This window comes from Physeter macrocephalus, chromosome 13, assembly GCF_002837175.3.
Source record: "Physeter macrocephalus isolate SW-GA chromosome 13, ASM283717v5, whole genome shotgun sequence".
NCBI lineage: Eukaryota > Metazoa > Chordata > Mammalia > Artiodactyla > Physeteridae > Physeter > Physeter macrocephalus.
This window is the reverse complement of record NC_041226.1, coordinates 27,678,605-27,704,029: the sequence shown is the minus strand read 5'-3', so window position 1 is coordinate 27,704,029 and position 25,425 is coordinate 27,678,605. Positions and strand designations below refer to the sequence as shown.

General features: G+C 37.3%; 2 long non-coding RNA genes across 4 annotated transcripts; both read right to left on the bottom strand.

Annotated features, from left to right (window-relative positions):
• Nucleotides 1-6,371: 6,371 nt before the first annotated feature.
• On the bottom strand, nt 6,372-23,790 carry LOC114487496 (uncharacterized). 3 transcript variants are annotated; one of them, XR_003682635.1, is made up of 4 exons: nt 23,688-23,790; nt 12,796-12,915; nt 8,519-8,823; nt 6,372-6,624 (listed from the first exon to the last, which is right to left on the bottom strand). It is a non-coding gene; the product is annotated as an uncharacterized lncRNA (long non-coding RNA). The 3 variants fall into 3 exon arrangements; XR_003682636.1 differs by having other exon boundaries at nt 8,519-8,784; XR_008619013.1 differs by having other exon boundaries at nt 8,519-8,653.
• Nucleotides 14,563-16,549, bottom strand: LOC114487497 (uncharacterized). Its single transcript, XR_003682637.1, has 3 exons — nt 16,468-16,549; nt 15,689-15,872; nt 14,563-14,910 (listed from the first exon to the last, which is right to left on the bottom strand). It is a non-coding gene; the product is annotated as an uncharacterized lncRNA (long non-coding RNA).
• Nucleotides 23,791-25,425: the final 1,635 nt, after the last annotated feature.

Sequence of the window (25,425 nt, the reverse complement as noted above, 5' to 3'; positions counted from 1 at the left end):
TTTGTAGTCATTTCTTGGCATAAAATACGATATACTGTTGACAAAAAAAACAGAAGATCATGTAACAAGTGTAATGAAATTGCCTCTGAGCAGACACCAGTGTGTACTTGCACATCCTAGGGCTTGGTTGGGCCTTTAAAGGGAAGGCAGACCTTCATGTTTTGGCCATGCTAAACAGAGCTGAAGCCAGCTGAAACTGTTCCATGGAAGAAATGGAAGAATTGAGGGGTTTTGTTTCTGAGAGTGAGGAAACTGAGAACTTTGGGGAAGGGGAAGGAGTGGAGGGGCATAATCCAAAGCAAAATAACAAAATGACCCCAAACATAAAAATAATAAAAAGGCTAATGTCTAAAATTCAACATCATATTGTTTGCATATGTGCTATATTATCTCCTTCCATCTCTACAAGCACAGAGTAAAGTCTGTTGTATATTTCAAATGCCATCCAGGTAATTTATCAATTTTGGATACTGAAACTGATGCTGAAACTAACACTAAAAGCGATGCTCTCTCAGGAATAGAGGTGGGAAAGTGAGAATGACACTCACTGTTTTTAGATATAAGACAACTCCCCATATCTTGCAAACGCCATTTGGTTGCTTAGTACTCAGAGAACTTTCCTTGTCTACTCTTTGGAGATAGTTCAACTATGTTGAACATTATGGCATTCTGATTATTTTTGTTAGTAATAATGCTATTTTCCCAGCTACTCAAAAGCATGCATACTTCACCTTAACTTAAAATCTTCTTCCAAATAAAATTTGAATGGTGTTGTTCCCCACAAACATGGCTACTTCTGTTTCAAATTAAAAATTGGCAACCTTGAGGTGAATTGGTACATACACTCAACAGTTGCTATACAGTCAAATGATTTGTGTAGAGGAAGTAGCCGTATTGAGTAATTCTGTAGTAAAGTACAGTGTTAGCAGTATAATCTGTCTCAGGAGCATTAAAATCCATGTTTTAATTGAGTTATCATAGTTTATTTTTTAAATGTTAGAAGGATTGTATAGCTTTACATTCTGAGTGTTACTTTATAGTATACTTGGAGCTACAATTCTAAATAGCATGCAGAGCTAAAATCTTTGCACTGAAATTGGATATACCTGAAACCAAGTGCTAGCTCAGCCATAAACTAGTTGTGTGACCATGACCAAGTTGCTTAACCTCTCTGAGCCTTGATTTTGTCCTCTGTCAAAGGTAGACAATAATAGTATCTATCCAGTGGGTTGTGGTGAGGGTTAAGTGAGATAATTCATGTTCTTGACCCAAAGAAATATTACCTTTTAATCCTATATTTTTAAAGTTACTATATAAGTCCTCAATAATATAATATCAGTATGTAGAGCCAATATCTTCTAATGACTAATACGGACAATTGCCACTACTTTGAGCACTTTACACTTTACAAGTATTTTCACATGCTTTATCATATTAACCTTCACCCTAAACCTAGCTGCTGGATATTCTTACTATCTTAAGTTCAGAGATGAAAAAATTGAAGCTCGGCTTCCCTGGTGGCGCATTGGTTGAGAATCTGCCTGCTAATGCAGGGGACACGGATTCGAGCCCTGGTCTGGGAGGATCCCACATGCCGCGGAGCAACTAGGCCCATGAGCCACAACTACTGAACCTGCGCGTCTGGAGCCTGTGCTCCGCAACAAGAGAGGCCACAATAGTGAGAGGCCCGCGCACTGTGATGAAGAGTGGCCCCCACTTACCACAACTAGAGAAAGCCCTCACACAGAAACGAAGACCCAACACAGCAAAAATAAATAAATTAAATAATAAACTCCTACCCCCAACATCTTCTTAAAAAAAAAAAAATTGAAGCTCAAGGAGCTGAAGTAACTTTCCTAAGGTGACTCATGTCGCTACTAGCAGAATCAGAACAGGAATGAAGCTGCCACTATTGCCATAATAACTAATCTCAAAACAGAAAAAACAGAAAGAGAAATGTGTCTCAAACATTTCACTTTTTTGTTTATATAGGAAGTCAAGTTTCTTCAACTTAAAGGGCTGTGTTATTTTTTAATTGAAGTATAGTTGATTTACAATGTTTTGTTAGTTTCAGGTGTACAGCAAAGTGATTCAGTTTTAGATAGATAGATAGATAGATATTCTTTATATATCTATATAGTTATTTTTATATATGTATATTCTTTTTCATTATAAGTTATTACAAGACATTGAATATAGTTCCCTGTGCTATAGAGTAGATCCTTGTTATTTATCTATTTTATAGCAAACATTTCAGTTTAAAGCATCACATGCTTATTTGCAGTCCTGATATCTTGATATTCTTCTCAGGGATGCATCAATATAATCTCAATTGCATTATTTTTTTTCCTGCCCTTCTCTGTGATGGCTGTGCTTTCATTCACACATCTATGGTACACAATGCTTGCTCCCTTGTCTTTCCCCTACAATCAGCTCAGCCCACTGGAGTTCTACACCCTTGCTTTGGGCATAATGACTGCACGCCAAGGATTTGCTGAAGCTGGCTCTGTATAGGCCTTGAAGACAACAAGGGGCCCATAGTGTGTCAAATAAGACACTGATTCACAAAGTGCAGTCTTTAAAATTTTCTGTATCACTGTCTCACTCACGAACTTTGCAGAACTGGAGCTGGAGTACTAGACTGAAATATTGGGTGGGCAAGAGATAGAGCAACAGCTAGAGGAAAGATTTACAAACCTTATTGGGTTGAAAACAAAAAGAAAACTAAACTTTCACACCTCTGTTCTGATCAGAACACAAGCTGACTTTTATCAGCTAGATGTCTTGTTTTTCTTGAGATTGTGTTATGGTGGGGACAACTCATTTGCTGATCTCTGTCTTACTCACCCTGAATATTTCATCTCAAATGCTGGACTGATTTTCAAAATGATCCATAACACAGAGCAGAGTTTAAAAGGTGAAGAGAAAAGGGTCCTTGAGGAATTTTGAGTGGGACAGTCAAGTAACAAGGGCATTGGAAACTACAATTAAGTAGCCTTGAGGAAATGTAAATAGCTGTGAACAGCAGCCTGAGGGGGCCGTCAGTCTTGGAATCATGGCTACAAAGCACTGAACATTTTTCCACAAACAGATGGTTTTCTACCTCATAAAATTATGTGGTACATGCATCTTATGCTTTCTTATAAATTTATCCTATAATATCCTTGGCTTTCACTACATCCAGAAGGATATAGATAGCAATTCTAAACAGAAAGGGAGGCTCCCATTGTATGGCAGCAATGCCTTCAGTGACTAATAGAATATTTCTTAACTCCGATTTATTCTTTGGTTTATTCATCAATTTTTTACCATTTATGGAGCCAAGCAACAAAAAGTAGAATATCTTCATAATCTGATTGTGCCAAGCTAGTGATATCATATGATTCATTGCCAATATCTTCTCTCATAGATATGCATTCCAAGAACCTCCCACACAATGCTCTACATAAAGAGTGAATCACTAGCTACGATGCCAAAATCGTCAAAATCATGAACAAGGTCAACTGTAGTCATTGAAAACCTTTTAATAATACTCTAGAGCTGATATACCAAAAAAAAAAAATTGGACTTATTAGTCATTGTCAAAGAAATTTTAATTATAAAAGGAGGCTTCCCCATCTTAACAAATGGCATTAGCTTCCACCAAGTCATCCTAGCCAAAAAGTTAAGTCCATCTTGATTCCTGTCATATCATCCATCAAATTCTTAAAGCCCCATCAGTTATAACTTCTGAATCTTGGTCATGCCATCTACACTGCTGCCAGGAGTGCCCAAAGCACTACCATTGCTGGCCTGGATGGCCTTCATCTGGTCTCTTTGTTGATTACTGCCTCACTACTGTCCACCCTCTGCACAGCACTAATGTGAAAATCTGTGCTCTTTATCATGGCTTTCCTGCTTTTTGAGGTCTGGTCCCAGCTTCACTGTCTATCTAGTACTTTTCCTTGACAATACTGGCCTTTTTTCATCTTCTTTGAATATTTGAAACTTGTTCTTACCTAGTTCTCACCATTCCTACATCTTTGCATGGCTGGCTTCTCTGCCCAGGTAGGTCCCCTCTCAAAAGTATTTTCCTAGAGACCTATCCCAGAATTATTTTCTAAGTCATTCATCTCTAAGTCATTATCTGCCACTCTTTTTTGTTTTTGCCACTAAGTTTATTCTCTGACATGGTCTTGCTTCTTTTACTTGGTTATTGTCTATCTCTACCACTTAATGTATAAGCTCCATGAGCACAAGGAACCTAATGTGTTGTTTTCTTGCTATGACCAGTGCTTGGTACTATTCATAGCGTGTGATGGTAATCAATGAGTATTTTTTTTTGAATGGGTGAATGAATGAAAGGGACCTGTAAGAAAAGATATAATAAGAAATAAAGGGTTTCCCTGGTGGCGCAGTGGTTGCGCGTCCGCCTGCCGATGCAGGGGAGCCGGGTTCGCGCCCTGGTCTGGGAGGATCCCACATGCCGCGGAGCGGCTGGGCCCGTGGGCCATGGCCGCTGAGCCTGCGCGTCCGGAGCCTGTGCTCCGCAACGGGAGAGGCCGCAACGGAGGGAGGCCCGCATACCACAAAAAAAAAAAAAAAAAAAAAAAAAGAAATAAAGAAGAAGAAAAAGCTATGTCATAAACTTTGTTATCATAAATCCAAAGGTTAAAATATAAAGTTTTATTACATATCACCTATATGTTTTAAAATAGGTTAATAGATTATTTTCTCATACTGTTTTATGTATACATGTGGAATAAAGTTTTACTCATTGTACTTTTCTGAATCCTTATTTACATTTATTCATGGAATGCTTATTAAGGAAGTAAACTAGAATTGCAAGCATGACCAAAAGACAGGGTTCGCGGAGCCTGGTTCCTTGATGAGACTTGTGAAGTGCAAACATATTTGAACATATAAATATATTTTTAATAATGAATGATTATTAATGTCCTCTAAGCAAGGCAGAATGTGTTACTTAAACAAATAATTATCTTTCAGAATTGAAAAGTGAATAAGAAGATAATTTATATTTTTATTTTTTCTGCTATTGTGTTTTTAAGCAGGTAACATATGCTCCACACATGACAGTGAACAAGCTTGCAAAGACTTGAGCCTATCTACCAATGAGCTAAATTACCTCATAAAAGGTCAGGAGACATGGAGGGGCTGGCCACCACAGGGGGGCTGTTCCCCCAGAATTCAATGGAACCCAAATAATATCAAACTATATTCTCTTTCTTTCCTTTCTTGGTTCACAGAAGCTATTTCTTAACCTGAAATTTCAGAAGTACTGTCTCAATGGGGACAACTTCACATTTATCTCTTTTCTTCATCCCCTTGGATCTCCTACTTAGTTTTGAGTAGCCCTTAATGCATGTTCCATATTTGAGCAGAGCCACTAAGTCAAGTGCTGTGAATCTGAGAGGCAGCCTGTTGCCCTGGCAATACTATGATTCACAGGGTCAAACAGACTAATTCCTCCTAAGTCTGCCACTTACTAGCTTGGTGGCTAGGCTCTCTCACTTCTGTGAGCCTCAGTTTCTCACCTAGGGAACAGTAAGTAAACTCACAAGGCTCTTGTAACAGTTGAATGAGATGGTGGGGGCAGACATGCTTATCCCAATATCTGGCATACAGTGTCCCCTCTATCCTTCCTCTAGTCTCAGTTCTGACACTTCCTAGAGATGGGACCTTGTCAATTTACTCATCAGGTCTGGGTTTAATTTTCCCCTTTCAAATGATAGCATAATAGCCTACATGTTCTTAAAAGGATTATTAGATCCAAAAGTCTAAGATTCTTATTACCTGTAAGAATCATCAGCTTGACCATTCACATAGGAATGGTATATTCAATGTCATGGTAATCTCTTCCACATTCATTTCTCTGTTTTATTTCACCTCTACTTTATCATGTATATGTGCTAAAAGTAAATCTGATTTCCTCGAGAAAGACACCACTGTCTTTCAGATGTATCAAGTGCCAAGTTTGTATAAAGCTCAGCACCCACAGTGCATTATAATGTCGGATGTGATGGTTGTCCTCTGGGTAATGTCCTTAAAGGCACACATACCATTTAGTTTTATTCTCAAAAGAAAATATCCTTTAAGTTGCTTTGACTCTAATATAGATCGTCCGTATTTTAAAAGGCAATTTGGGAAATAGGATACTTCAGCATAAAAAATCTCACCTTCAATGGTTCAGCCAATACAACCACATCTAGACCCAGTCCTGTGAGCCAGATGGTGGCAAAAGATCTTCCCTCCCCACCTGAAAATCCTCTCAGCTTCAGTTTCTCTTTTGTAATATACTAGAGTCCAACTTTACCTGATTCTTTTCATATTTTGTCATGTAAGAATAAAACACAGATAAAGAAATATGCAGTTGAAAATGCATTTGTATTTTAATCAAGAACTGTGTATTCAGGATTTATCACTCATGCAAACGGAGATAGTCATCAATCATAAGTGCTCCTTTGTATCTGTGGCAACTTATTACAGAGAAAATAAGTATTTCTAGATTCTGAGAAATTTGCTGTCAGAAATACTACTCAGAACGCTTTTCTTTTTTTTTAATTTCCTGCAAGCCTCTGAAGGCAGAAATGAAGTAGGAGGGATGCTTTTTTCCTTTGCTGTGACCTGAAAATAGACAGAAACAGATAATCTGTAACATTGCCATTTAAATCAAAACTCTGGAAATAACATTAGTCATTATTTTATTTAGTATTATAACCATAGTAAGATGATCATAGTAATTTAAAATATATAAATGTATATATATATGTATATGTTTGTGTATTATATGATTTGATTTATACAAAAACTCTACTATATTTTAATTCAGATTCAGAAGACAGCAAGGGACTTGGGACAGGAACTCAGGGCTTCTGTCTATATGTCCTAAGTTATTTCCATATTATATTTTTGCATTTAATTTACAGTAAAATAATCAGAGATTCACTTGAAGTAATAAGAATTTTAGAGAGTGGAATAACACTTTGTATGTATGTATATATATATATATATATATATATATACACACGCATACATAATACAAACTAATTGTTTTTTTCTAATTTATTTATTTATTTATTTTTGGCAGCATTGGATCTTCATTTCTGCATGCAGGCTTTCTCTAGTTACGGCGAGTGGGGCCACTCTTCATTGTGGTGCGGGGGCTTCTCATTGCAGTAGCTTCTCTTGTTGTGCAGCATGGGCTCTAGGTGTGCGGGCTTCAGTAGTTTCAGTGCACGGGCTCAGTAGCTGTGGTTTATGGGCTCTAGAGTACAGGCTTGGTAGCTGCTGTGCACAGCCTTAGTTGCTCCACAGCATGTGGGATCTTCCTGGACCAGGGATCGAACCTGTGTCCCTGCATTGGCAGGGGGATTCTTAATCACTGCGCCACCAGGGAAGTCCAAACTAATTGTTTTCATATCTAATAGTTAAGATTTTGGTTTATCTTTATATAATTAAAACATATATTTTTAGAATTCAATATAGACATACTTTCAAGCTCTATTTTCCATATTTAAATTGTCAACTTTGAGAAATGTACAACAATTTCAAACCCCAATCAGCATAAATCAGATAGGAGACTGAAACTCATCTGCAAGGTGCTTTGTAAGTGTTCTGAAGTCTTTTCTGCATGCTTCATTCTGTATTTCTAATAGTGTGTAAACAGCTTCATGATGCAGACCATTTTTTTTTGTGATACCTCATGATATAAGTATTGAGAGATGCTAACAGTGAGATCTTAGAGAAATATGGCTTCCTGAATCTAATTGTGTAGGTTTTTAACATCTCACAGACACTTCAGTTGGTTGTCTTCATGTTCTCCTCATACTTTAAACTCTGAAGTCAAGTGCTAAGCAGAAGAGCCTTTTAGTCGTGGTCTGGTACTAAATAGAAATCATGTCTACATTTGTAACATCCAGAACATGAGTGCTGAGTAGATTTGTATCTTTCAGTATTTGTATGGGGGATTTCATGCGAAAACCAAGTCCTATAGGCCTTTAAGATAAACAGTGTTTTCCAATGGTTAAGAATACAATATGTAAAGTTATGGAAACCTGGTTCATATTCAAACTTTCCTCTGTGAACTTAAGCAATTTACTTCAATAATTTAGTTCTCAGTCTCCTCTACCCATAGAATGGGAACAAAAGAGCACCTACCTTATTGGTTATGTTTGATAAGGATTATACATTAATGCATGTACAACACTTTGACCAGTGTCTGCACATGGTTACTTGTCATTCAATAGTACTTAGCAATAGTACTCAGAGTTTTATAATATTATTAATGCTCCCTTTGATAGTTTACTATTAACTAATTGAACAGATATTTATTGAGTACCAGTTATGTAAGAAGCACTGTCCTAGGTGCTAGTCGTACAAAAGCATACATCTTTATTCTCATGGATTTTACAGTTACTCTATTTCTATCATTACTCCTAATTCTGCATTATGCATTCTCTATTGTATTTCTATTCTATACAGTTCTACTGTATTAATTCCATTATGCAAATATACTCACAAATAAGTGTACAATTTTGACTGATAGATGATTCAAAGAAGAGCTGGTTAATGTTATGGACTTCATTGTTTTTTCACATTGAGGAATAGACCTGATACATAGCTATCATCCACAGGATCTCAAGGTCAGAGAGAACTGAAAAGATACCCAATTAAACAAGTATGTATTTGTATGTTGTTTAGTCTCTTCAATGATTGCTCCTTGTACATTTTCCATCATTTAGTCCAAAGTTCATTCTCTTGATTTCTTGTCATTTTCTCAACTTGCTATGATGTAAGATAAATAATTATGGCTAAACAATAAAGCTAGGATATAAATGAGAAAGCAATATAGTAAAATCTTGTTAATCCAATGCTAGTTCATTCAAAATAACATTCAAATTGAATCAACAGTTATTCCCCAGTCAAATAGATATGGTTTTCTCATTAAAATTGTTCATTTAATACAAAGCATGCATTATGAATTATTTAAGGCAGAAATTAGGTCACAGGGGTACCTTGCATTATTAAAGAGGTAAAATAATTCCAAAGGATGCCAGGAAACAGTTGTATATAAGCTACAGTGAAACTGTATTTGTGGACCACTGTGATTACTTGAGGCTGCAGGACTTGGTACATAAGATAACCATTCTCTCACCTCTTCTCTTTAAAACAGATATGCAGGACCATTTCTATAACTTTACAATTTTCCAGGGGAAGGGCTCCCCTGCTTCTTCCTATGGTATTCAGTATCTGGTACAGAATTACTGAATTTTAATAATTAAAAATAATTGAAGATGTTTTACTCTCAACTATGAGCTAAGTTTTCAGTGATAAACTGGTTTTTATGATCTCCTTGAATTTCTAGAAACTGAAAACTTTCCATTGTGAATGGCTGGAGAACTAAAAGAAACTCACTGTTATTAAAAGGTACTAAGTGTATTTTCGGGAAACAATTGGAAGATACAAAGCACCATTTTTAGAGACAAATTTCCTCAGCTTTGTTGTCTTTGAAATTAAGTTACTGTGATTTGATGCTCATCAGAGGGTCCAGACTTAATATAATTTTAATGTTTAAGAACCTGAGGATCATTAGATTAGAAGTGTTTTCAAAGTAAAAATCAGGATTGTTTAAAATGTATAAAGTGTAACATCTAATTAAAAAGGAAAATCTTACTTTAGAATCCCTGGGGGTATGGATGTTATTTCTCTTTGAAAACTATTAAACAATCTAAGAGCTGACAGTAGAGTTAGTGTGGTTTGAGCTTTCAGGCATGACTTTAGTGTAAGATTTCACCTCTGTTCTAGGGGACACATAACTGTTGAGAACAAATACTCTCTGCTGCGGCCCTAGTTGTGTCAATATGACAATTCATTTGGGAGATTTGTAAATCATTAAAAACGGTTTACAGTATTGTATCCCCCTAATGACCACAATGGGCTATGTCACATGGTGATTTATGACTCCTCATGAATTTCCTTGGGATAAACCATGTGGAGTTTAACATCCTGTACTCTTGAAATTAACCAGCATTACTATCTACGTGATCCATTTGCAACACAGAGAGGAGTAGATTTGAAGGTTAAATCACAAAGACATGTAAAGAGCAGGATATGTGTTTTATAGTAATAATTCATATAATAAAACTACAGTTTTAAGGAAAGCCAATTCAATTCATAAAAGAGGCATGATAGCATTAACTTTGCCATTATAATAATAACAGGCATCCATTCAACAAATATTTTTGTTGATTTTTTTGTGCATCATATGTCAGGTGCAACAGGAAACATAAAGGTATCTAAGATATCGTTCCTATCCTCAAAATATGGAGACAAAAAATCTTTACAAATTTCTTCTGCTCTCTCCCCTGGGCTCCATCAAACCAGAGTCAAAAATAAAAAAAACTAACAAATATACCAGAAGCCTCTCTCTGCCTTCTTCCTAGACTTTCTCTTAGAGCAGAGCTAATGTTAAACTGATTTAATAAACCTCATTTTATGCCACACAGCCAACTGTAATTGCTATACTTTAAATATATTTCAAAAGCCAAAAGAAGTGTAGAGTCTGAAGTCCCCCTGGGAAAACTGTGCTGCTCACAGCATTAGTGTCTTTAAGAAGAGATCCCGGAACTGTTTTTCTGTTCCTGCTCAAGAAGAGGGGCGTTTCTCCTTCTCTCTCCCTGCCAACCCCAGATATTTAAACTCTCCATTGCTATGCCTGCTGCACTCCTGCTTTTCCTCCAAGGAAAAGACTGTGATTCCCTGTCACATGTGAACCATCTTAGTCTCACCCTTCTCTATGTCCTCCACGCACTTCCTATGGACTCCCCCGTGCTTATTGGCAGCAGTGCATTCAGTGATGTGAATACATCCCTGTCTGCAGAGCAAGAGTACACATTGCATGAGAACCAAGGCCCCATCTTACTTTTCCATGTATTTCCAGACTTTAGAAAAGTACTTGGCATTTCTGAGGTACTTAATAAGTTAAATGATGGACCATGAGCCCTCTTTTCAATTATTTAAAATACTTCTACATGATGGAGTGATGGGCTTACTTTCCAGAGCTCCAGAATCAGAAGAGAGTTCCATAAGTAGAAGCTCTGCAGAGGCCATATTGGAATACACAAAGGAAACAACCAGAAATACTATACAGAAATCACCAATAACTGCAAAGGAGCTGGTCACTGGATGCATCTAAGCAGAAAAGGAAGAACAATTTGGGAGCAATGCTACAGAGAGAAATCCAAAAATCAGATTGGTTCGTACTACATGGAATTTCTTTTTTTGTTGTTTCCTATTTCCTACACGTGCAGCAAGCATGCAATGATGAGTGTTTTGCTTTGTTTTTAAATAAACGAATGATGAGCCTGCTTTCAGTGTGACAGGGATGGGCATAAGTAGACCAGGCACTGTGATAGTATCAGTCTCTAATGTTGTGTCTTTCTACTTTACTCTTTAGTTTTCTAGTTTCCTCATCCAGGTTCAAACCAACCACGATATGTGCGTGCTCAGCTCACGTTCCTGGCTCCTTGTGATCTGAAACCTTAGCTTGGCTCTAGCTCTCTTTGTTACTAGACTGGATCATGTCCCCTGGTTATGTTTTGAACTTCCAGGTCTGTATCCTCTGCTTCCTTCCTCCTCTTTTCCTCTTCCTCCTCTTTTCCACTTTTTCTGATTTGACAACACAGCCGTCTGTTACTCTCTCTTTTTCCTCCACATCACTCCAAGCCCCGGCCTCAAACCAGCTCATCTGTGTAGCCCAAGACCCCATGTGCTGGCGTCAATGACTTTGGCAGCTGAGACTGTGGAGAATGCTCTGGCTCCTGTTCACTCCAATCATGGAAAAGGGCACAACTAAGGTATCAATTAGGGAAATGACTCAATTTGAGAAACTAGGAAAGCAGTGATAGCAGAAACATACACTCCACAGCTTTTCACAACCACAGTCGTAATCTCAGGTCCAGCTTTTGGTCATGCAACCATGGCAGGCACAGGCAGAGGAGGCTGCTTTGACTTTTTTTTTTAATTGCAAAAGAAATTCTCCACTACCAGTGGTTGCATGTACCTGTCGAAAGGTTTTACTGATACACTCAAAGCTTTGCCATCTGAACTCAGAATGCAGGACAACCCATGTCAAGGACAGAAGTCAGTATTGTATAACAATCCCCAGATTATGGGTCAGACAGGTGGGACCGCGTGTTGACAGCAGTGCTGGTGGCCCCTCGTCACCCCATGTTTGCAGGGTCACACATAAATGTAATTAAGGGGCTGTGCTGGTGTGCCTCTGGTCTCAAGGTTAATTAACCACAGGAAAATGACACCTTCAGGGGTCCTGTATCATAACAGCACTCACAGAGAGAAGCAGGATTTTAAATTGACAGCACTGACACCGCCAGACAGCAGAGTTGAAACCAGCAGAGGTGAAAACAAAGACTGACATAGGTTGCTGCACTGCTGACAAGAGGGAAAAAGGACACATTCTTCCTGCCTTTGGTAGAAATAACACTGAAACCAGAAAAACCGCACCCATGATGGCTCACTCTTGAGTGTGATTAAGGACACGTGCAATCCTGCTCCCTCCATCCCATCCCAGGGATGCTTGGTGTTCCAGAGCTCTGCACCCCCGACTCCAACATTTGTGCACACACACCACACATACACACACACACACACACACACACACTCCCCTCTACTGCCCCTCAGGATTCTCCAACTCCTTCCCAGTTAAGTCCAGCATGGAGGATGGTGTAAGCTCCCTAACTCTCACTGAATGCTGAGAACTTTCCACAGGTCCCTTACCTTCTTGGGGGTTTATTTTCTTCCCACTTAATGACCCTTTCTGGTTCTGTATCTTTTCTTTTTCCAGTTTGCAAGCTCTGTCCAGACTGTCTGTTCAGGCATCTGCCATATCCATGTCACCTGGAAGAGATAAACTTGTGAGGAAGAGAGACTTCCTGGCCCTCAACATTGGAGATTCTTGGGTTTCTCATCAGGTGTTTCTGCCTGCATGGAGAACTGGGCCTCTGCTACCTGGTCAGGATGTGTGTTGAGGGGTGGAGGGAGGTTTTGTTTTGTTTTTTTTCTACAGGGAACAGCACCAAACCCACCAACACGGAACCCCGCTCAGGTGTCTCGAGCCCTGAATGCAGTGCGCTCAGCTCTCTCTCCAACCAAATCCCCTCTGCTCTCAATTTGTAAACAACTCAACTCTGCCTGCACAATGTGTGAGCCAGTGATGTCAGTGCCTTGCTGTGCCCTTCCCTGCTCCCAGCCTAGTACACCTGCTGCCCAGGGCTCTGGCTGCTACTGCTGTCATTATGCTCTGCCATCGCCAGCCCTGCTGCTCGCTGAGCTGGAGGCGCATCCTTGGTGTGGGGAGGAATGTTTATTAGTTATAATTGGTGGACACGGCTGGACAGTGACAGTTGGGGAGTATTGTGTGTCATTCACCCTGCACCAGGTGCCGGCTGTGATTGCAGATGTAGGTGGATCAGCTTAGAATCCAACCTACAGAGGAGTGCCTTTCCAGAATAAGGCAGCTGCTGTTCCTCCCCCTTATGGGAACACACACTCTTCCCTTTCTTTTACCACCTCTTGTGCTTTCCTAAGTGGAAAGGTTTTATTAGTCTGGAATACAATAGTCTCATTCAAAAAAAAAAAAAGAAAGAAAGAAAAAGAAACCTATTCTTTCTCCAAAATACATAAGTACATAGTCTATGAATACAAGTACCTTCTTTTTTATGTGACCCAAGCATCTCCCTGAACTGACTGGTAATATTCCATATGTTGCAAGAATTCATATATATCCTGGGTAATATCCTGAACATCAACTTAGCAAATCTTTTTATAGACAAATAAAATGTTTCCCGATTGGATTCTACTCCTATTCAACTCTATAACTAACCTCTCCTATCAAGAAGCCTCAAAGCTGACTGCTTTTCAGTCTAACAGATTGAGTTTTTAAAGTGTTTAGCTCCTCTTCCAAAAGGGGTCAAGCAATAATACCCATAGCAGAGTTGGGTGGAAGCACCAGTGGTCCTTCCAGAAGCAGTGGATCTGGGAGCTGCCAGTTGTCGCCCTTGGATGCACTAGTCCTGGACAGTGGTACAAAATCACACACACACACACACACACACACACACACACACACACACACACACAGCCAAACCTCAGCAAACAGTCATTCTCTCAGGATTCCTTCCTTTACTTCAGACCTTCAGCAAAGCCTTGCCTTCACCAGACCAACAGAAGCCAAGAACATGGCTTGGCGTCACTGCTTTATGCTTTAATAAAGGTGGTGAGTGTCACATATAGCTTCTGCTTGTTTATACATTTATATCAGCCTCAGCCTCAGCTGCTGCAGGAATGAGCCGAAAGGGGACTTAGTGGCTTCGGAGCGCAGAGCCGGAAACGGTAAAACACTTCTGCCACCTAGCGGTGCAGCCAAAGCTGCACTCATCGGAAAATGTAAATGCGTCTATAGGGCCAGGGAAAATCAACTTGTTAGACTTTAGCTTCAGTTTCAAAGGAGACAAAGCATATACCCCACGTTCTCAGGTGCAGTAATTAAAAGTGACCTGAAAGTAATGTTTTAATGATGCCAGATTTTTCATCAATAAACGACTAAACAAAATACCCTATGCTGGTAACTAATTACAGCGTTCCCAATTGTTGACTTATAAAACGAAGTGACCCAGGCAAATGAAATCATTGTACTGAATTTCTTCTCCAGAGTCTCTGTGTTTTTTTGTTTGTTTGTTTGTTTTCCATCTTTTGTTTAGCTATATACTGTTCCAAAGTGCAGGGAAGGATTGGAGTGTTGTTATCAGCGGCAAGGAGATTATTAACTTGGAGAAAAAAAATAGCTCATGTCTTAGTACAGAGTATGTACAGCCACAGAAGATGCCACTCATCCTAAAACAATGGAAAAGAGGGAACATTCAGGATGTATGTAACTCATGATTGAATACAGTCATTATTGAATCCTATCTTCACAGGGCTTTAAACAACAAAATATATAAATACTACAAAATAAACCAATTATTAAATCATTTCCAAATTGCTGCTAAGTGGGTCTCTGCCACTGTTTTAACAGAAGTCAATGTCATGTGTTATGGAATCGTTCTGTAAGTACTGAGGAGTTGATTCCTTTTCAAAAGACAACAGGGTTTGAGAAAGAATGAGTATTCTGAAAGGATTTTAGGAGAACAGTCCAAACAGCAGATGGTATGGCTCCTTATGGATACTCAGCATTCAACAGTGAGAGATTTAGATAATGCTAAAGGTGTAGAAACTGCAAAATCAAGTATCTTTCTCCCCTGTAAAAATGTAAAATAAGAAAACAAAACCTATGCATAATTTATGGATGCCCCAGGTTAGTCTTAAATTATGCAATCCACACATCCACGAAAAGTTGCTTACTATATTCCTTAGTTACTTCATGACACTGATGGCATTCCCCTCCCCCCAATGCACACACACTTTATTTCTGAGACAAGTCTGTTAGAAAGAGATGTCTGTATCTACCAAGTGAGTAGCACTCATTTCTAAAGCAAATATACCGGTGAGCAGGGAAGCACAAAGGCATTTGCTAACTAATTGCTTCTTTTATCAACTCAGTGGTCTTCCCTGCATAGAAAGCTTCTCAAATGTGCATTATGGGATTTAAAGCACTCTCAATAAATTTCATTACCTTCGTGGTCTTTCCCATCTTCATGTGAAATTAACTGTATCTCCTATATGTACATCTACTTAAGGTAGTAATTTAATGGCAATAACATCTATATCTAAGAGGGTTATTTTTCCCTTGGGTCTGCTTCACACTCAGAGATCTCTTCATGGTGTTTAGAATAAAAACTGGAAATGCTGCTTTCCTTCTGTTTTAGAGAAATGAGGAAGAAAAAGACAAAGGAGAGCAATCAAATTTTAAAGCAATAATCCTAGAAAATAGTAATGCCACAAATATGAGTGTTCAGTGGAGAGGGAAGTGAATAAAGCATAGGTATATTTAATTTGCATTAAATAATCTCCAAAATTTTTAGTTTTTCATCTTATACTCTCTTTTCATCTCCTCCTCTCTGCAACCCCCCCCAACATGCATATGAAATCTTGCTCCATCTTTTTATTTAGGAAAATCATGTTTACTTCCCCTATTTTCATATACATTCAAGGTAGATATTCTTAAGCCACACTAGATAAGTGCTGTGTCATAACGTTAACTTCCCCTCCCTTTACGGGCAGAACTCTGATTTTGTTCCCTTTTTCTTCTCTTCTCACGCTTGACTCAGAGAGACTGAGCCTTTACCCAGCACTAAACCCCAATTTGCCAAAACCAATCATCATCACCTCAATATATTAGTTGGTGAGCATGTGACCTAGGTCTTCCCAATATCATGGGAGGTGTGCTGAGGAATTCAGAGGATGACTCTGAATTCCTGCAACAACAATCCCAGAAATAATCTTCCTTTGTACCTCTGGACGTGGCTCTTTTTAACTGTTTCTCTTGAAATGGTCGTATCCATCTTACATCTCTGAAGGAAAGCAGCCTTTAGGATGACTGTAGAGGATGAATGGAATTTGACTCTTTGATGACTTTGGTCCCTGGGTGCACTAATACCAAAGCCCCTGACCTGTAAATAAAAGTTAGTGTACTTTGGCCAAATGGACCCTCATTTATTCCTCTGCCCAATGGCCAGCAACTGTAAAGACTACAGATGGCTGCAGAATATGTTCTCTTTCAATACTTTCAATTCTAAAACCTTGACCTTGTCTGCATTACTACTGAAAACTACCCTGAATATTCTAATTATCCATTCTTTCCTCCTTCACTTACAGTTTCCTATTGAATCCTATAGATTTCACTTTGTAAATATCTCTTGAATCAACCTTTCCTAATCTATTCCACATTTGCTATTTTAGTTCACCCCCTCGTAACTTTTCTTTTGGAGTCTTGGTACAGCCTCATAACTCCTCTATTCAAATAAATCCTTTGTTCTGTCTGGTATGATCTTATACATTTCAAATACAGTAGTCATTTTCTATGCTTCAATGAATGTCAAAATGTGCCTCTGTATTCAGGTTCAAAGCAAAACCCTTTTCTGTGATCAATAAGCACTTTTTTTTAATTGCTTTTCCTGCTTACCCTATGCTGGATTTTAAAAAAATTTTCATTGAAATATAGTTGATTTACAATGTTATGTTAGTTTCAGGTGTACAGCAAAGTCAATCTGTTATACATATAAATATATCCATTCTTTTTCAGATTCTTTTCCCATGTAGGTTATTACAGAATATTGAGTAGAGTTCTCTGTGCAATACAGTAGGTCCGTATTAGTTATCTACTAAACAGAAATAGACTCATAGATCTCGAAATCAAACTCATGGATACCCAAGGGGAAACGTGGGGGGGAAGGATAAATTAGGAGATTGGGATTAACAAATAAGCACTTTTTCTTGATCATCGTTGGAAATTGAGCTTTCTTACTCGTCTCCTCTTTGTCCTCTACCTCCCAGCCGTACTGAAATAATTATGCATCTAAAATCTTGCTATTTCTTGCCCCTGGGCCTTTGCACTGGCTCCCTCTCCCCGTGATACCTCCCTCATCAATCAACCCCAACTCTAGTTTGCTTCAGCTGGCTACTTTGTTGTCAAGTCTCTGAGAAGCCGGCTCTCCCATCCTAACTTCTGTTTTGTTTGTGTGTCCCTCTTCCACTTCCCATCTCACACTGTCCTCACCTGTTGCAGAGTGCTGAACACACTGTTATGTCACTTTTTTTTGTTTATGAATTTCTCTACTAGTAAATGAGCTCTTTCAGAACTCAGAGCATAACTTTGCCAAAACTTCATACCATGCCTGGTCTAGAAAAAACACTCAATAAAAAATTCCTGATAAATGACAATATCTAACAGCTTCCCAAGTTACAAAGTAACGATTCTAAAAGGCACAGGGCTAGATAGTGATGCACATGCAAATAGAATTGAGAGGTCTTTTTATTTCAATATACTGTGTCAGATTTAGTTTACTCTGGACCCTAGCGGTTAAAACTTAGAACTGTCATTTAAGACAAATAGCTTCTTCAAAGGGCTTTACCAGAGCCTTATAGTTAGAATTGCTTGAGGCAGATCTTTTAGCCTTCCTATCATCCTCTTTCTTATTTACAAAACAGGGGCAATAGTATTGCTCATCTCTTTTTGCCAAGAAATGATTAATGTAAGGGTCAGTGAAACCAATACCCGTGGAAATGATTAAAGGCAAGGCTAGGACTCAAAAAGAATATCCTTGTACTCTTTTTTGGTTCGTTATATCCTTCTGTGTATTTACTGAATATGAGAAATTCAACCACAGTACAACACGGAGTACATTTTTCCTGTCGTATCTGAGAAAGGAATATGGGACAAACAAAAGAACCACAGTGCATCATCTGTACATACCTCTCTGCATTACAAAGTGGAGTTCAACATCTTTCTGTTTCACTATGTGTTTATGTATCAGGCAGCAAGCCCTTGACCCTGTAACATGTTATATTTCAATGCATTTAATCAATTCTATGTTTAAACCCTGAAATGCTGTGCATTTTGATTCTACTCAGTATGTGGCAGTATAAATACAATGGTTCTATGGGGAAAAATTCCTAATAGTTATAATGAAGTGAAATCTGAGTTGTGTTTCTGAATATTTTAAGAATGATCAGAGTTATGTTGCTACGTAGATAAAAAGTGTCCTCTAGACAGACTCATTTCTCATCTTCCTTAGTTATCTCCTCAAATGTTAGTATCAGGGAGCCTCTCTCAACTATTCTATTTAAAATGGCACCCCACCCCACCCCTGTGCCCTCCAACACACACGCATTCTCTCTCTCTCTCCCTCCTTCCCTCTCTCCATATTTTCTTTCCTGACATGCTTTCCTGCTGCTTTTTCATCCCTGTATCACAACACTAGATGACACACCATTTATTTTACTTTGACACATCGTTTACTTGTTTTTTGACTTCATGCCTGTCTCTTCCCACCAGAAGGTAAGTCTCATGAAGGCAGAAGCAGGTTTCTTCATGCCCCATTACCAGTGTCCAGAACAGCGTCTAGCAAGTAGAAGGTACTCAATAAATAAGCGCTGGGATAATGAGTATCTTATGCTGAAGAAATCATTTCGCTTTGGAGATTCTCTTATAAAAGGACATTTTTTCCACAAAAATATTTTTATTTCTTAAATTTTTTCATTGGAGTATAATTGATTCACAATATTATATTAGTTTCAGGGGTACATCATAGTGATTCAGTATTTTTATAGATTATACTCCATTTAACATTTTTACAAAATAATGACTATGTTTATGCTGTGCAGTACAATATATCCATGTAGCTTATTTATTTTATACATAGTAGTTTGTACCTCTTAAATCCCCTACCCGTATCTTTCCTCTCCCCCTTCTGTCTCCCCACTGATAACCACTAGTTTGTTCTCTATGTCAGTGAGTCTGCTTCTGTTTTGTTATATACAGTTGTTTGCTTTATTTTTGAGACTCCACATATAAGTGACAACATAGAGTATTTTTCTTTCTCTGTCTGATTTATTAACCACAATGAGATATCACCTCACACCTGTCAGAATGGCTATCATCAAAAAGAACAGAAATAACAAATGTTGGCCAGGCTGTGGAGAAATGGGAACCCTCCTACACTGTTGATGGGAATGTAAATTGGTGCAGTCACTGTGGAAAACAGTATGGAGGTTTCTCAGAAAAGGACCTTTTTATCCTGTGACCTGCGACCTGCTTTGTTCTCTTGACACTTTTTTTTTTAACATATCATGATATCCTAGTATCAATGGTATTATTCAGAAATCTTCTCAAGTGTGCCCTTTGGAATCTACAATTTCCAATGCAGGATCTCATGGGTGGGGATACACAGTTGATAAAAGCTAAAAGAAAATTAATAACTCCACATTTTATCTCACTGTTTTAAAAAAATTATTTATCCTCTGAGATACAAAGCATGATGATAGAAGTTAAAAAAATAGAATGTTCTCGTAGCTTACAAAGTGATCTCCCAGCCCCATGCAAATGCTATATGTAACCAGCAGCCCATGTGCCACTATAGGAAGGTAATAAAGGAAAGTCTGTTTCTAAGACAACAGCATTTTCTTTTATGTCTTATGCTGTAATAATAGTTCCTATGACTTTGAGGATCGTCTGGAATTTTGCCAGGAATAAAACAGTGTAAATTAACCAACAGTTAAATACCCCTTCAAAGGATCAAAATAAACAAAGAGAGATAATTTTATTTTATTGTTTGAAAACAAGTATTACAGTAACTTTATAGCAATTTATACTGAGCTACTATGACAAAGAGGTAGAATTCAAATTTTTAAAAATACACTACGTTTCAATTAAAGTGGCTATTGATGGAGAAACACACCTACTAATTCTGAAGGATTACTTTCCTGACAATATCAGAAAATTACAGACTATCATACATGAACTTCAGACCTTAATTTACTATCTTTCTTAGTACCTGATGCACTTACTCATCCTAACCATGCTCCCATTTTCTCTATTAAATGGAAAGAATAACACTGATACATTTAAATTAAATTTTAAAAAAATTATAGATTGAAAACAGCTATGAGTCTTCTGTGTAAAAATTATTTTAGGAAAACATACAATACATTACACCATGAATAATTCAGCCCTGATTCCTAAAATACTCCACATAGACTTTATTCTACATAAATGATAAGACCTTCATTTTATTAACAATTATATTTCAGTCTTATGAACGTTATTACCAGAACATGTGTTCTTAACAATTGTTTCAAGCATTTTTTTCTTATAATGTATCCAAAAAGAGGAGAGAATATTAGTAATGCATATTTAGGTTGAAGGATTTTTTTAATGAAAAAATTACCTTTCCATATTTTAAAATTAAGTTTTATACAGCATGTTCATGTAATAAATTAAAACAGATTCCTTACTCCTCCCCCCACCAGTTTTTCCACTAAAAAACATGTTCAAGATTATAAGACAATTTGGTAAGTTTTTTCTGTTTTTTTTTTTTTTTTTTAGGTTACTTGTAAGTTCAAGTCAAGAAAAGGTACAAATGAGGGAAGAAAAGAGTTGTGATAAATTTAAAGAAAAACTAATAAGTACCTGCCATGAATAAGGGAAAAATACAGAGATAAGACAATGATAAAACATTGTCTTAAGATTATGATATATGCAAAAAATAGACACAAACTATGTCCTAAATGCCTCAAAAATGTGAATGAAAAATCCTTTTATTTTTCTTTTGGCTTTTTTTTTAAAGCTGAAGTATAGTTGATTTATAATATTGTGTTAGTTTCTGGTGTACAGTGAAGTGATCCAGTTAAATCAGATTACTTTCCATTATCATTTGTCACAGGATATTGAATATAGTTCCCTGTGTTATACAGTAGGACCTTGTTGTTTATTTTATATACAATAATGTGTATCTACTAATGCTAAACTCCTAATTTATTCTTCCCCCACCCCCTTCCCCTTTGGTAACCATAAGTTTGATATGCAAGTTCTCGTTCCAGTCTGAATTACAACACAGGTGAAAGGATATTAATATAAATGTTAAAGAAAAAAAAATGGATCAGAACATTGTATTATTTTTAATTCATTCTGTATACCAATGAGCCAAATGTTCACTTTATTTCTGGAAGGTATTACAAAATTTGTTCCTCCATTCTCCTTTGCTTCCTTCCAGGGCCTCACAGTAAAACTTCTTAAGTTGTAGTTTACAAACAGGTAGGCATTTCATAACATCTTTTGTTCATGTTCCTTCAGCCAGTTTTCAACATATGTGATTGCTCATTATTTGGGGAATAAGATTTCATTAAACACTATATCAAATGCCTCACTAAAATCAATACTCATGACACCTGTTATGTGACCTTTATTCATTTAGGCTGTGATTCTATCGAGACCAAGAAATAAATAGGTGCTCTATATAGGATACCTATGAGTCATGCTTGTCTGTCTTTTGAGAGTTTACGCATACGTTCTTATTAAAAATTTGTTATTTTACTTTACTAAGGAGAGTTTTAAACATATTTGAGTAAAATATTCAAACTGCATCTGCTTACCTACTTTCAAAATCACAGGTGAATGACACATTTTATCTATAATGTTTTATATTTTTCAGGTTCTGTGACTTCTGAAAAGTCAATCATTCTTTATTTGATAATGTGATCATTCGCTTAAACAAGTTCTATCCATTATGTTGTCAGTTTTCGCTGATTAAGATACATTTTCTAATTGAATTATTTTGGTTCTGTATACCCAATCATCTAGTTATTAGAAAAATTTTTATAGTTAAATGTGAAATGTTTTGGATAAATTGAAAAACTTGCCTGCAAAAGACACAAATATATGCCACTTTCAATATTCTGAATAATTTATAACATTGGCATCAATGAACTTACATAACACTAAATATCAAGGCAGATTCACTAAAGGGATAGTCCTAAAACCAAACTCTTTGTGTTGAGCCATTTGCAACAAGGGATCATGGAGTAAATGGGGGCTCTGGTTACTCTGGCCATGCTAACCCTGGCTTCCTTAGCTGAGAGGATCAGGAAGGGTAATTCAACGGTAAATAATGAAATGATAAACAACCACAGATTACAGTTTGATTAATTTTGGGTCTAAAATTGTTGGTAATTTCTACATATTTCTAGTTTGCTTTTTAAAGCACAACCTCTAAGCTCATCAGATCTGCTTCCATCTCTTAATGTCAAGAGTGTCAAGAGAATGAAATTAAGGAAAGGCAAATTACTCATTGATCCATAGATACTTAGACTTTTAGAATGTTTGAGCAGCAAGGATGGCTATAGAACATTTGCTTTAACCGCCTTATTTTATAGATGGGGAGAAGGGTTCTACTGACATTAGGCAACTTTCTCAGAGTAGCACAGCCAGTTAGAAGCAGGAGGAGTATACAATTTGTACTGATTTCCAGTCTGAGATTCTATGCATAATACCATGCTATTTCCTTATTCTTCAATACGAGGAGAATAATTTTGTTGTAGAGTTTACAGGATTCAAACTTTCTATGAAAAAATTGTTATAATATCTAGAATTCCTTACAGAAATTCTAGAACTCCCAAGAGTACTGAGCTATGTAGACATGAACTATATTGATGACTTGTTTAAAATTAATTGTTATATTCTATATTTAAAATAAATATTTTGCTCATTATATTCAATTTTAATAAAGAGAAAGACCTGGAATAAATCAAGAGAAGCAACTACCTCTCCTTATAACATCTCATTCCATCACATGTTTTCCACCCCCATCCACATGATGATTATTGAAAACTGAATCTCCAACCCAAATCTCCCTTCTGTACCCCAGCCCTCACTATTTAATGATCAACACGACTTAATGACCGTGAGCACATCAAACTCGAAATGTCAAAAACAGAACTCGTCATGTTTCTCCCACGCCTACACTTCACAACAAAACGAAAAGAGTAAAAATTATTCCAGGTTTCTCTTCCTTATTCTCTGTTATCAGAGAATATAACCAGCATCCATCCATCTAGCAGCCCCAAACTCCACCCATTCAGCAACTCTTCCATCTGTTTCACTTTCCACATGGAATTATTCATCAGAGCTTCTCTGTTACATACCTCTTAAATACCTCCCACCTCCTCAAAATCTCTACCTGTACTCCCATCCTTTCTTCATCTTCTTGTCCCCAGATCAATCAAACCTTGGACTCTCACATTGTTCTCCTGGAGTAATAGAACAGCAGCTGAACTGCCACATTGTTGTTTTCTCTTCAGAACCTAAATTTAGAACCTGCATTCCTTCTCATAATCCTACTGGCATATGAGAACTGTCATGGCCTAACCCTAGGTTACCCCTATAACCTCATTCTTTCTACTTATGCTTCACTACTTAATGTTCCTCTGTATTTAACTTTGCACTTCTCAGAAAGTTATGTGTTTTCTTTCACATTCATGCCTTTACAGAGTGTATTCCCTCTGTGGAGAATAATTAACCTCTAGGACTCACCAACTGACCCTAATTTTTTTGACTAAGCAAAGATGATCTTCCTTCAAAACCAACTAAGCCATTGCCTCTTTCAGGAAGCCTTCTCTGACTGCCACAGATGTGTTAGATGCTGCTCATAGCCATTACCATACAAAATTAAAAACATCTCAGTTAATAAGTAGCACACAGCATTGTGATTTTTCCATTTTGAAGTTTTTAAATTTTTTTAAAATTTTCTGGGGTCCTACAGTCTCCAGTTCAGCAAAACAAGGGAGCTAGATTGAATGAAACCTTAAAATACCTTCCAAATGTAAATATGTTATATTTCTTAAAGCATAAGAAATATGCTATATTTTAATGAAGAGGATTTCATAAGCACTTATTATGTATAAATTATTTAACATTCATTTTCTCATTTAATTTGTTATGGTGGGATACCTTATGTTACAGTAACAGAAACTTAGTTTAAACTACTTTAAATAAAAATAGTAATTTTATTGCCTCACAAAACAAAACAAAACACAAATCCCAAAACAAGAATTAGCTCCTGGTACAATTGAATCCAGGGCTCAAACAGTATCTTCAGCACTTGGTCTCTTCTTCGTTTTTGTCTCTTTATTCCTCAAAGTTAGTCTGTTTCTCATATAAGCCCTCTTAGAAGCAGTGGTCCTGAAAAAGCTCAAGTTTTAAATTATCATTCATCTAATAACTCCAGAAGAAATATAGTTTTTCTTTCCCAATAATTACTACAAAATCCCATGTTTGGATCTTACTGGACTTACTTGAGCTGTGTGAATATTTTGTGTGTGTGTGTGTGTGTGTTTGTGTGATCAGACATTCAAAAGCAAGACTAACTAGTCCAAAGTACTCAACCCTAAACTAAGAGTAATGGAGTCAGGCCCACCCTACCTCATCTTGAGTAGGTTTGTTGAGATCTGAGATCAGGGTAGGGTTTGTTGCCAAATAATAATCTCTTATTAGAAGAAAAGAGATTTAGGATGGCCAGGCAAATATAGCACATAACCTGCAACAAATTCCAACAATTTGTGAGGTTGGTGTTTTTATCACCATATATTTTCTCCCCAGACTAGGGGTCAAGAAACTTCTTCTATAAAGGACCAGAAAATCAATATTTTATGCTTTTGTGAGTCGTATATGGTCTCTGTCACATATGCTACTTTTTTTTTTTTTACAACCCCTCAAAAATGTGAAAAACTTCTTTAGCTTGAAGACTGTACAGAAACCAGCTGTGGGCTGGATTTGACTCATAGGTCATAGTTTACTGGTCCCTGCACTAGACAGTAAGTTGAATGCAGAATCTGTGTCTTTGGGGTACTAGTATCCCTAGTGCACATAGGGAGTGCTGAATGTTTGTTTGCTGAATAGATGCAGAATTGGATCAATTA